The sequence below is a fragment of the Lygodium microphyllum genome, chromosome 1 (genome assembly GCF_053477565.2).
Source record: "Lygodium microphyllum isolate KBCC chromosome 1, Lygodium_microphyllum_v1.1.10, whole genome shotgun sequence".
In the NCBI taxonomy this organism is placed as follows: domain Eukaryota; kingdom Viridiplantae; phylum Streptophyta; class Polypodiopsida; order Schizaeales; family Lygodiaceae; genus Lygodium; species Lygodium microphyllum.
The window spans coordinates 107,074,548-107,087,040 of NC_141135.1; the positions used below are offsets into that span (position 1 = coordinate 107,074,548).

The 12,493-nt window shown below is 34.8% G+C and overlaps 1 long non-coding RNA gene across 1 annotated transcript; it reads left to right on the forward strand.

Moving 5' to 3' along the window:
- The first annotated feature begins 8,041 nt into the window (after nucleotides 1-8,041).
- LOC148041508 (uncharacterized) lies at nucleotides 8,042-8,411 on the forward strand. The gene is made up of 2 exons (XR_015692443.1): nucleotides 8,042-8,115; nucleotides 8,241-8,411. It is a non-coding gene; the product is annotated as an uncharacterized LOC148041508 (long non-coding RNA).
- The last annotated feature ends 4,082 nt before the right edge of the window (nucleotides 8,412-12,493 follow it).

A 12,493-nucleotide genomic window follows, 5' to 3' on the forward strand; every position in this document is an offset into this window, starting at 1 on the left:
ATATTTATCAATGTATCTAGAAAATGTCTCAACTAGTAAAAGTGGAACATTTTACAAGTTAATGATATAGAAAAATAATCCTATATAGGAATTTCAAAATTTTCTAATTATTAATACAGTAAAATTCTGTTATACACATAAACTAGTTAGAACAAGTGATATAGTAAATTTTTTCTATATAAAAAATTTGGTTGCAATCATGAATATAGTTAAAAATATTTCTATACGGTAAAAAGTTCAAATCAAAATAATTGAAAGATTTAAAAGACATTGTCTTCATTAATAAAGAGATCAGTCTAGGATACAAATACCCTCAATACTCAAAGGTCCATTGTGATTTTTTGTGATAATAATTTTCTCACATTAGGGGAGTTTTGAGGTCTCGAAAATGCCCTATAAGAGATCCTAGAGAGAGAAAACAATTTAAGAAATAAAATAATTTTATATAATTTTTAAAAGGTTTATATTTTGGTAAGTTAAAATATCAAAATTCATTAATAAGTCATTGTCGTGATATTCTCGTGGTCACATCAAACCTAGAAATCTAGGTCGCCATAAAGTTGGCAAGATTGTCATAATGAAGATCTTACCTCTCCTCATTAAAGTGAAAAGTAATATTCAATTTGAATTTTGATGGATACTCGATTGCCTCCCTCCATTGTTTCTCTCTTCTTTTTTTCTCCTCCTTAGTAGTCTCTCCTTTGTTTTCGTTATTGCTTTTAATCATATCCTTAGCTATGGATCAATCACCCAATGATCTCTGTAACTCAGCTATGGATCAATCATCCAATGATCTTTGTAGCTCTCATAAAAGACCTCTCTATCATCTTCATATTGAGTTGGGTAGTGAGTATGAACCAATAAGAAAGAGAACAAAATCTATCACGATTACAGAGTCTATGAAACATATACTCAGGTTTGAAGGAAAGAAGAATATTGATCTTTGGTTAGATGGAAAGCTATATCCCAAAGATCCTAGCAAAAATAGCACTCCTCCTTTCTATAATAGCTCATCATTAATGAGGTTTATTGGTGATGGCTACAATGGATTTTTAGGTTATACACTTAACCTTGTTGCAGAAAATGATATCCTTGGACTAGAGAATCATCTTTTGATGAAACACAATATAGAGTTATTACAGAAGCTAGAGGATTGTCAACAAAAAATTCATTCATTGGAAAAGCGTATCAAAGCTTATCAACGAAAGCAAACTTTGTTAGGCCTTCGAAATCGACAAAGAGCTCTTAAAAATATTGAGAATCTCAAACGAGGAGGAGGAGGCTGTGGTAAAAGAATCCAAGCTGCAAGGTATATTTTTTTCACTTGAAAAATCTTAAATATGGCTTTATTTAAATTACTTGCATTGATTTGTGATGTTAATTTTGCTTAGATCTCTTCTACAATCAAATGCAAGTGAAAGAGATTCTTTAAAAGCAGCTCAGTTTTATTATCATCTTCTTACTTCAGTAGTTTCAAAGGATATTTTGGAGAAGAAGAAATTTAAAAAGGCAAAGAAACAATGCTTGGAGTCATTTGTAAAGGATCATTCTTTGGATTCTGAGTTAGTACAGAAGACACTGGATAGTATTGGTATCAGTCGAGATGCTTATATGCAACTTTTCTAGCTTTTACAATCAAATATGAAGCAAGGACAGGTACGCAATTGCATACTTCCAAAGACATTTGTGGTTAGGACTATCAGACAGAGAGTTAATAACAAAGTGATGGGGATTCTAGGTGATCCTTTTCATATCAAGGCTACCTTCAAGGGCAAGAAAAAAGAGGTTACATTCAATGAATTTAACAATATTTTCCTTGACTTGCCCACCCTACAATGCTTAATGATCAAATTTTATGACTTGTCAGAGCAGAGGCATGGGGAGTGGCTAGATTTGTGATTAAACTTGATGAAAGTGAGATTCTAAAATGTAAAAAATTGGAGAGAATCTCTATCACCTTGATGAATAGAGCACTGTAATCACTCAACATCATTTAGTGTTCAATCTGAATATAGCATCTGGTGGCTAGGAGTATTTGAGGTAGATACTGAGAATTTTGATATATTATATTGGGTTTTTCATCAAACATCAATACCTAATGTTATTCAAAGGCAACAAGCAGGAGAAGAGCTATTTGTTGAAGGATTTGGGAACTACAGGATTGAGTGGCACATAGTTGGTGACCTAAAGACACTCAAATGTATGTATAATGTATCAAAGGGAGCCAACTCGAGATCTCCTTGCTTATACTGCATGTCACCAGCTCTGCAGAGTTAAACTCAAGCAATTGGAATAGAGCTCCCTCTAGGCACAATAAGGATCCACAGTTTAAACCAGTCTTGGACATTCCTTTAGCGAATGCCCATATTTGTACACTTCATGCACTTTGCAGGATAATTGAAAAGCTTGTTCATCTCTATATAGGATTTGCATGGAAGCTGAAGCCATTATCAACTAGAACAGATGCTATAACAAAGGTTGAAAAAGTTCTCTCTGCAATTGGTTTGCATGGTGGCAATGTTGTTATTGAACCAGATCTTTAAAAGTCTAAGGATGGTAATTGTGTCCCAAAAAAACCATCTATTGGTGGAGTGAAGGCTAGAAGGTTTCTAGGCTTTCATGGGAGACTTGGCAAGATAAACTCGAGAAATGGTGGCTCAACTATTAAATTTAATCAGTGGAAATCCCTACATAATGCAATTAAGGATCACACTGATAATGGACAAGCTCGGAATAGAAAAGCTAAAGTTTGGGAAACACTAGACAAAGTGTTTTTTTATTGTGATAAGACTGAATGGAATGATGATGATCTCAAAGACTTTAAAAACCAATTGAACCTTTTCAAAAAGGTGATGACAGAAGCTTGGGGTGATCAATACTTTACTCACTATATGGTAAGAAGTTTGTATATGTTTGTTTTTTCATTGTCGAACTCATATAATGTTTTTTAATAACTTTCTTTATTTGTTGACTATGCAGCATATTCTATACAACCATGCTCCATACTTTATTAAACAATATGGATCTCTATCTATCTGGTCAACCCAAGGTATGGAAAAATCACATTATCAAGCAAGAATAAAATATTTCAGACACACGAGACATGGAGGTGGAAGACACAAAGCCAACAATTTATTAGAGGTCTTTCAATGGTTCTATCGACAAATCTGGCATAAATTCAAGCTTAAAGATACAACCACATCAAGCAATACATCATCTTTAGCAAGGACTATACAAATTGTTATCCAAAGAAGAAAAGATAGATATTTAAATTCTTGCGCAAAGCAAAGATTTACAGAATGGTTACAAACCAAACAAAGAGTTGGGAAAAGATGGGTTTCAAGAAACCCTTGATCTTTGGCATCTTCTCTTCTGATTGTGTTGCAGAAGAGTCCTTATTTTCAGGCACCTTGACAGGGCCTCCAAAGGAGTCCTTAGTTTCAGGCACCTCAACAGGGCCTTCAAAGGAGTCCTTGGTTTCAGGTAACTCGACAGGGCCTCTAGAGGAATATTTTGTTTCATCCCACTCAATAAGACCTCTATATTTCAAAAACTCCTGTTTTCGATAGCCTGGAAGAAGCTTCAAATTCTTACTATCTCCTACATAAGAGAGCAAATAGGAGCCAAGAACTCCAAAATATCCAGCTCTAGATCCACTGTATCCAGGCATGAAGCCAAAAACTCTTATGGCTTCTTCCTTCTCCACTAAAATGATCTTGTCCAAACCTCTGCTGAAAACTTGAGATCCAATTACCTTTGAGATAGCTCTCAAAGCCATCATTCATAGACTTGGAGAGCTTGACAATCTACTATGATATATTACAATTGTTTGATTGTTTAAGTTTCCAATATAATGGCCAAGGCTTTGATTTTTCCCAAGCTTCATTGGCCTAGAGCCCTTGGCCCTTCCAAGAAAGTTGTCCAGATCTTCAATCTCAATGTACACAACAAACCACAACAGTATAAGATATAAGATATTTATCTATAATGCATAATAAAGTCTAACATAAACTCAATGGGTAACTTTGAATTATATTTCATACCTTAGGGTGTTCGTCTTCTTCGAGAAGACTATCATCATAAAGATTGATTGAACTCTTGGGTTTCTCATCTAATGGAGACTTCAATCTCTCTTCATACCCTACATCATCAATATGAAGTTTCTTCTGGACCTGCAAGAACTCTTATTTTGTAGGTAGCCTCCCCTTTTCGTATTCTACGATCTGTTTAATACATGTATGTAAGGCTATAGAGCTGTCTTGGAAATTCTCTCCCTCAACATCAAGACTTGCTAGTAGTTCGTGTTCATAACCTATAAAATTCATGTCATTTTGGCCCCAACCTGTAAGGCTTGCTAAGCAAAAATCTTCTCTAAGATCAAAAAGATGTTGAATATCATTTAGCAACACATATCTCTTCTTGTTGATAAGATAAGTGGGAAATGTTGGAACACATGCAAGAGGACCTTCTTCATCAACCTATGCACTTAGCTCGATCTCCTTTTCTTCCACCATTATGATATTGTCACTCTTGAACAAACCTACATCAAATCCTTGGACAAGTTGATTCTCAATATCTTCTTGGAACATCTCCTCCTTCTCTTCGACCTCCTTATCCATACTTGCAATATCCTCTAGCTTTCCCTGTTGGTCTATATCTGGAGAAGAATTTTCCATGTACTGACGATACACAATAAATCCAACGTCCTTGTGGATCAGAAGGCATTAGTGTTGATACCTGTGGAAAGGGCAACATTTTTCTCTCTTCCTGAATTCCTCATCAATGAGGTTGAACCTGCCTAGCAAAGTTGACCTGGATATACTGGTGGCTTCCATGACATCACTATAATGAACAAATCCATTGACTTCTAAACCTTGCACATGTCTATCATAAAAATATCTATACTCCTTAAGTTTATCTTCAAGATCCTCCAATAACTCCTTCAAATCAAAAGGAACATTGAAAATTTCCCTGATATAGTTAAACTTGGAAGAATTTCCAGTTGTGTGTAAGAAATCAAAGTGCCTATCATCAGAAGTCTCCATTAGCTCCTCCTCATCCATTCCTTCCAGAGATAGCGTTCTCTTTGTCATCTTGACCAACAAAAGATTTATCCCTGAAAACAAAGCAGAATGGCAACAATGTCCAATAAAACAAGATGGAACCATGGAAAGAGGCCCCAAAATTGCATTTCTCAAGACAAAAAATCAAAAAAGGAGAAATTTTTTTAAGTGACCGGTGAAACGCGAAAACAAGGTGTCCAGAGGCAAAAGCTGGTGAAGAAATCGTGTTTCACCGAACACTACTTGAAAACAAAAGTTATTTGAAATTTTCACCGGTGAAACGCGATAGCTAGCAAAATACCACTAACCAGAGACATTATTTCGCATTTCACCGATCAAAAGATGCAGAATAAGAAGAGAAACATGAACTATGAATTAATTCTATTAAAACACAGAAATTTATAATAAAATCATTTCTAGAAGTGCCATGCTCCTTTTAAAAGACACAAAGCACATGACATCTGTAATTTTTTAAGTGTTATTAAAGATTCTTTCTATACTAATCAACGAGATTTTGTTCAAATACTTGTAATAACAAAATTTTGTTACCTATCAGAAATTGTTGAACTGCTCTTCAAACAGGAAGCAAGGACCTTGAAGGGAAATCAAAACAAAATTTTGGGAGAAAGAAAGACAATATCGGAGAGGATGACTTCGAAAAGCTTTTATATTGATTGACAAACGTGTGTTGATAGTTCCAACAAAAAAGTTTGCGTAATGATGGAAAAATAAATGCGACCACAAATTTGGATGAAATTTTCAATATTTTTGCACGCACTCCCTTTTTTCAAGAATACGTCGCACATGTTTTACTTAACACTTCGCCAAGTAAAGCATGTACCATCAATTTTAAAAAAATCCCCCAATAAAGGAAAACAACAGCCAAATTCGTTTCATATTTTTATGGTCATGGAGCACATTTTTGTGGCCATGCAATAGCGTCTCCAAGTTGTGGTTGTGAAGAACGTATTCGCGTTTCACCAGAGCTATAGACAAAATTGATTCTAAACGGATTTTTCCCAACAAAGCGCCAAAGAAGGTATGGTTTTCTGTATCCGTCCTTCTCAATGCCCAGGCATCCATTCAATGCATTTTTTTGATACTTTTTCTTAATGTTTTATATTATTATGAGCTTATGAGCACTATAAATAAACTTTTTCCCTAGTGTGAGCATTCCTTAATGTTGTGGAGATTTTAGGTAATGTTGTGGAGATTTTAGGCAATCCTTCAAACTTTTTCCTTAATGTTGTGGAGATTTTAGGTAATTGTAATAGCATTCCTTAGATTAATGTTTTGTTTTTCTTCGTTTTATTGATCTTTTGCTATTTATGTAATGTCCGGTGAAACGCGAAAACAACATGCTGCAAGGAGGTCTCTTATCTAAAACTCGTGTTTCACTGGACACACTGGACAAGAAGTAACATGTATTTTTTTGGCAGATGGCTAGGACTAAAGCAACAGCAAGGAAGGAGAAGATTGATCCTAGGGGTTTAACATCAAAGATTCATCAATCTTCAAAGCCTCAAAAGCTCTCTAGAAAGTCAAAGCCAAAGAGAAATTTTTCTCAAAATGTCAGGTGCCTAAGGGAGATTAGGAAGGCAATAAAGGCTCTTGACAATGCAATTCCAAAGTTGTCTTTTCAAAGGCTTGTCAGGGAGATTTGTGACAAATATAGTTTGGATAGTTTCAGATGGACAAGAACAGCCCTTAACTGTATACAAGAAGCCACATAGGATTTTTTAGTTGAGTTTTTTCAAGATTCCTATATTTGTGCTGCTCATGCTCATAGGTTCACACTCATGGACAAGGACATGGTAATTCTTAGGAGGCTAAGATATAGATTTTCAAAGGTCCTTGAGCCAATTCCCCTCACTGATGAGAAGGCATTTAATATCCTTAATGTGCCCCCAGCTAGGAGAAAGAAAGATGATTCTAGTCCTAAGGTTGAGGATGTCACCCATGAGAGGGATACAAGGCAACGTGAAAAAGAGGAGAAAGCTAAAGAGGAACAGGCAGATAAATGGAGAGAGTATAGGAGGCAAAGGGCTGAAGAAAGGGAAGCAGAGCAACTAGAGTCCTTTGAAAATGAGCTGGCCACCCTTCTTGAAGCAGCTAATCCAAAAGGATTCAATGTGTTTTGTTTCTTACCTGGTGACCTAAGCAAAAGAACTGAGATTATCTCCTTTAATGTTGCACGTGTTCAGATTCTTAAGGATAAAAGAAGAGAAATAAATGACAGTATTATTCTTGCTAGCCTAAGGTATATCCACCCATAATTACTTCTACTTTTTGATATTTTTTTAACAATAATATTTTTCTTGTTTATACTCACTATTTCTATGCCTTTTCTAGGTGTGTAATGCATGAGTTTCCTTTGGATATGCAACAAAAAATTGAGGTTCTTGATCCATCTATCTCATTCTTTATGAGGAATGAGCTTGATACAAGTTTTGTTGAGCAGTGGTTCAATCTGATTGACTTCAATACTTTGGAGCTCCTTATAATTCCATATAATGAAAAGTAAGTGATTCAATATTCTATTAGAGTTTTTGAGATTTTATCCTACTAATTTGTTGAGATATGATTGCTTTCAATTCTCATTGGAGCTTGATTGCAATAGACTGTGTGGATAAGCAATGTTTTTTAATCAACTCTATGAAAGAAAGCCATGGAAATGCTAAATTGTAAGTTATATTATCCAAGGGCTCCTTGATATTTCAATTCTTTTTTTTTTTAAGTACTCTAAATTTCAATATATTTTATATATAGAGGTGCAAAAAGATTAATTGAAGAGCTAGAGAAAAGGTCCCCTATGCCGTCCGATTTGCTTACAACAATGCAATATAGACAAGTTGCGGTAAGTTATTGATTAAAATAATTGAAACATAAGTTTATTCTATGAACTACCATCCGTAAATTTTATAGTTTTACTTTGTGTCGGTGGTTGCAGTGTCCTCATCAGGATGATAGCCATTCTTGTGGCTGGAGGGTGATTGCAAATGCTAGAAGAATGGTTAACTTTGTTTATCTTAATGATGATAAACATGTAGAGGTAATATGAAAGATGCTAAACTTTAAGATAGATATCCATTGCAAATAATCCATTGATGATAAAAATATAGTCTATTGTAAGAACAATAATGAACTAAAACTCTTTTTTCTATAAATGTGTGATAGTTTTCGAAGGATTGCTATGCATCCGAGCATGTTTGGTACGTCAGAGCAAAGCTCTTGAAGCATATAATGGTCAATTGTATACAACCAACAATAGAGATTGGTGGGGATTTGAACCATGAAGAAGATGCGGTGCCTATAACCACGGAAGGTGAAGCCACAACTTCAACACCTTTACCCACACCTTCTATACTTAAGACATCAAAGAAAGACAAAAGGACTCCTAGAAAGGATAGTTCTCCAAAAAAGAAATAGCTTTGCCATATCGCCTTGTAAGCCTTCATATATAGAAATTTGCCCTTCAGCCCTTGTATATCTCATAGAGATGGCAAATAGACATCTGCTACAAAATTTGTACATATATTTTATATTGATAGTAAAGATATCTTTTCTTGAATGTCCTTGCAGTGTATATTATTTTCTCTCCTTTTCGATATCTGCAAAAAATAAATTACAAATGTTTGTTAGTTAGGAAGTGAGATCTTAATATACATCTAAGTAGATATAATATGATGTGAAAACTTACTCATTTCTTGTCAAGTTGGAATACAAAGGAGCATGGTAGTTCAATGTCTTCATTTTTTAAATCCATCCTCACTTGATGTAGCGTACATGATTTTCTGATCTTTAAGATTGCAATAATATCCTCGTTGAACCAAATATCAAGTTCCACTATAGGATCTTTGCTGAAATCATTAAGATTCTAGTCTAAAGCAACTAGACTACTACCAACAAAATGCCATCGACTATAGTAAAAGCTAAGGATAAAATTTTGAGCAGCAATCATATATTTACAAGCTATAGAGTCTTGATCTATCTTACATATAATTTTTCCTTCTGTCCTTATATCCCATCCTTCATCAACAAATTGTATGATATGATCATATGTTAGTCTCTTCACTGAAAGCATGGTTTTTGTTATTCTTATCTCCATATTAGAGAAGAAATCAATAAATATATTAATAGGCATAAACAAAGTAACTTTGCTTAGCCTACTTGAGATATAAGATTTTAGTGCTTTCTGGATCTCAGAAAATATCTTATATCTATAGCCCTCACTAGTAGCTGGACTTGGCAAAGGCCACTCAAAGCTTGAAAAATCTGGCAAAGGAAGGAGGTTTATTGATCCCCATTGGCAACGCTGCATAGGAATAGCATAAGAATGGTCATAAAAGAATATTCCATTTTCTCCAAGCTCTGTCTTCTTTCTGCCTCTATACATTTCTTCTCCAATTGAACCATGTATAACATCAATAACATCAATAATAGACTCCACTGGTTGCCACTCCTCAAGATTAGAGGGATAGACATCTACAAGACAAAAAAATATTATAATGAAAAAACCTAAACCATGTTTAAGAAAGGCAAAACTTTAAGAATCAAATTCTTACAATTTGGTCTATGCATTGGAAGCTTTGAAGATCCAAGTTTCAAACACAACTCTCTATGCATGAACACATGTCGCACTAGTACATCTTTGATGCTATTCTTATTTGCTCCAAGCTTAAAATCTCAGATTCTACCCTTCCAAGCAGAGATAAACGGGCTCTCATGTCTTTGCCTTTTTCCACGTTTTGCTTGTTGCATGGTGATCTAACTACCTTTGCTAATGATAGTAGGAATCCATCTTCCATCAGTTTGGAATGAGTTAAACACTGATATGGATGTGATTTGGGAGCTTGGATGCCTTGTTGAAGGTCGAATTTCTGTATCCATGGTAGAAGAGAGAGAGACATGCACACACACACACACACACACACACACACACACACACATACACACACACACACAGGACTAGGCTACCATAACGGAGGAAAAAACAATAGAGGAATAAAAGAAATGAGGAAAAAAACTGAGTGCCATGCTTTTCACTAATTTGAATTTCGATTACATCAGTCATTATCATTAATCTAGATACATCATTAAATAAAAGTAGTTGAGACTCTATGCCATTAATGCAAAAGATGTCATAATCACGAATATAAGAGACTAAAAATAGATAATATAAATACAAATTCATAATATTATTATATTTATATATTTTTGTAAAATGATTTTTTAATTTTTTTTAATAGAAGTTCCGTTACGGAGGCTTTGCTCTTATTGGTCTAGAGCACTCTCTCTCCACATCCCAAAAGGCATTTTCGAGACCTCAAAACTCCCCTAATGCTATAAAGTAATCACAATAGGCTTTCTCATGGCTAGCAATGTTTTTTCATTGCATAATCTTGAAAAACTGTCTTGCTCTTCGAAGGTATTAACAATCTACATTAAAAGTAGACAATATCAATTAGTATGCTACTGCATCATAAATTAACTAGCTACTTCATAATTTTAATATGCAATAACATTGAGTTATTTATGAAGTTCTTGAAGACAATTTTACATTAGGAGAATCCACATTTTTTAATGGATCAATATGGTTAAGAGCCTATACTATAGATAAGAGAGTAAAGTTAAAAAAATAAAATCATATCACATTTACTTTTAAAAATGCAAAGAAGTACCTTAGATTGTTTATTCTTTTCTCCTTACTCTCCTTTTGGTGTTGCTTGCTCTGCTTCATTTTCTTGCAAATCTTATCATAACAAGTTTGTAATTAGATATAATTTATTAATTATATCTATTAGAACAAATGATTAAGGTATGGCTAAGCATACCTTTCATACATGAATACTTTTTCATGCAATTTCAACCTTCTCAAGATCTTCAAATGTATTTTGAGGAAGAGAGTGTTCATTACTATAGGACCCCTTCAATGCAAGAAAAATAAAATTCAAAAATGAAATATATTTTCATGTATATGTACACAAAATCAAGAATATATATATAAAGAAAATCCTCGCATACTTGGAATTCCTTGTAGAAGCTTCATAAAAGTATGATTAGAGTTCAAATAGTCCTAAAATATAGGTTAAGTATTAGAGAAAATCAAATGAAAAAATACTATAAATTAAATTATACCAATCATTTCATTATCTTCTTTATGTTTGTTGGAAGTAGAAATCGAAACAAGGGGTTGGCCATCATTTTGTGATTCCAACTAATACAAGTAAGAAATTGAAGTCAATATCTGAAACTTAGAATTTCAAATATCAAACTATATTAATAAGTGAATGGTATATATACTTGCGTTGTGCTATTCTTTGAAAAGATACATTGATCTTCCACCATAAGCTATGGATAATATACCTCGCCATTTGTATCCCAAAATTTAAAGAAGATATACATAATGAAAGGTAAATATATATAAGAAACCTAAATAAAAATGATTATAATAAAAAATCATGAAAATGATAAAATAAAAAAGATAAAACTTGAGATGAAAATTCATAAATCTTATCAATTTACCTTGCATATCTTCCTGCTCAAAGCTATGATTCTCCTATAAGAAAAACATAATTGTTTTCATTCATACTAATTCCATTTCTATAATATTTCCACGACAAAATATTAAAGACCCTAGATCCCGCACATAAGCGATTCGAAGTAATCTCCCGCAACAAAAAAAACCTTGGCCTAAGTGCTCCAACCTCGTGTATTAACAAACACCAGCCCCGCATTGTGCATATGAAACAGTGGCTCGGAACCACAAACCACCGTAGGAACTCCCCTTCAAGGGAGAAAAGAGATAATAATTTATTTGCAAATTTTTTTTATATATTATTTCCCTCTCCTTCACCCGTTGCATGGTGGGGAGAGAGAGAGGAGTAGGTGTTATGGAGGGGCATGGGGAGGGGAAGCATGCAACCTGCCACTTGTGTGGCCACCCCCCTACCTTAACCTCATATAAACCCCCCCTTCCAAGCTTGGAGGGGGATGATCTGTGCTGCCCGCCGTCATCCTATTGCCGCTGCCATACTACCCGCGCCGCCAGGCTGTTACCACCGCCACCAATGTCATCATCATCATCATCATCATCGTCGTCGTCGTCGTCGTCATCATCACCCTCATCATCATCCTCACCAACACACGTCATCCTTGTTTCTCCAGAAGCTTGAGAAGCTTCTATTGAGGCTTCTCTAGGCCAAGTTCACCTGTGCCTCCCGGTTTTTTTGTTAGACTGTGTCTTGCAAGGCCAAAATCCTGTGCAAGAGAGGAGATCTCGGGCAGTAGCAACTTTGAAACTCGTAAGGGGTGCCAAGGGGGAGTTCATCGAGTCAAAATTTACTTCGTCAATGGCTCCTAAGCAAAAGTCGAGAGGAGCGCACGTGGGATCTTCCACCCAAAGTATAAGAGTGGATAACACCCCGATA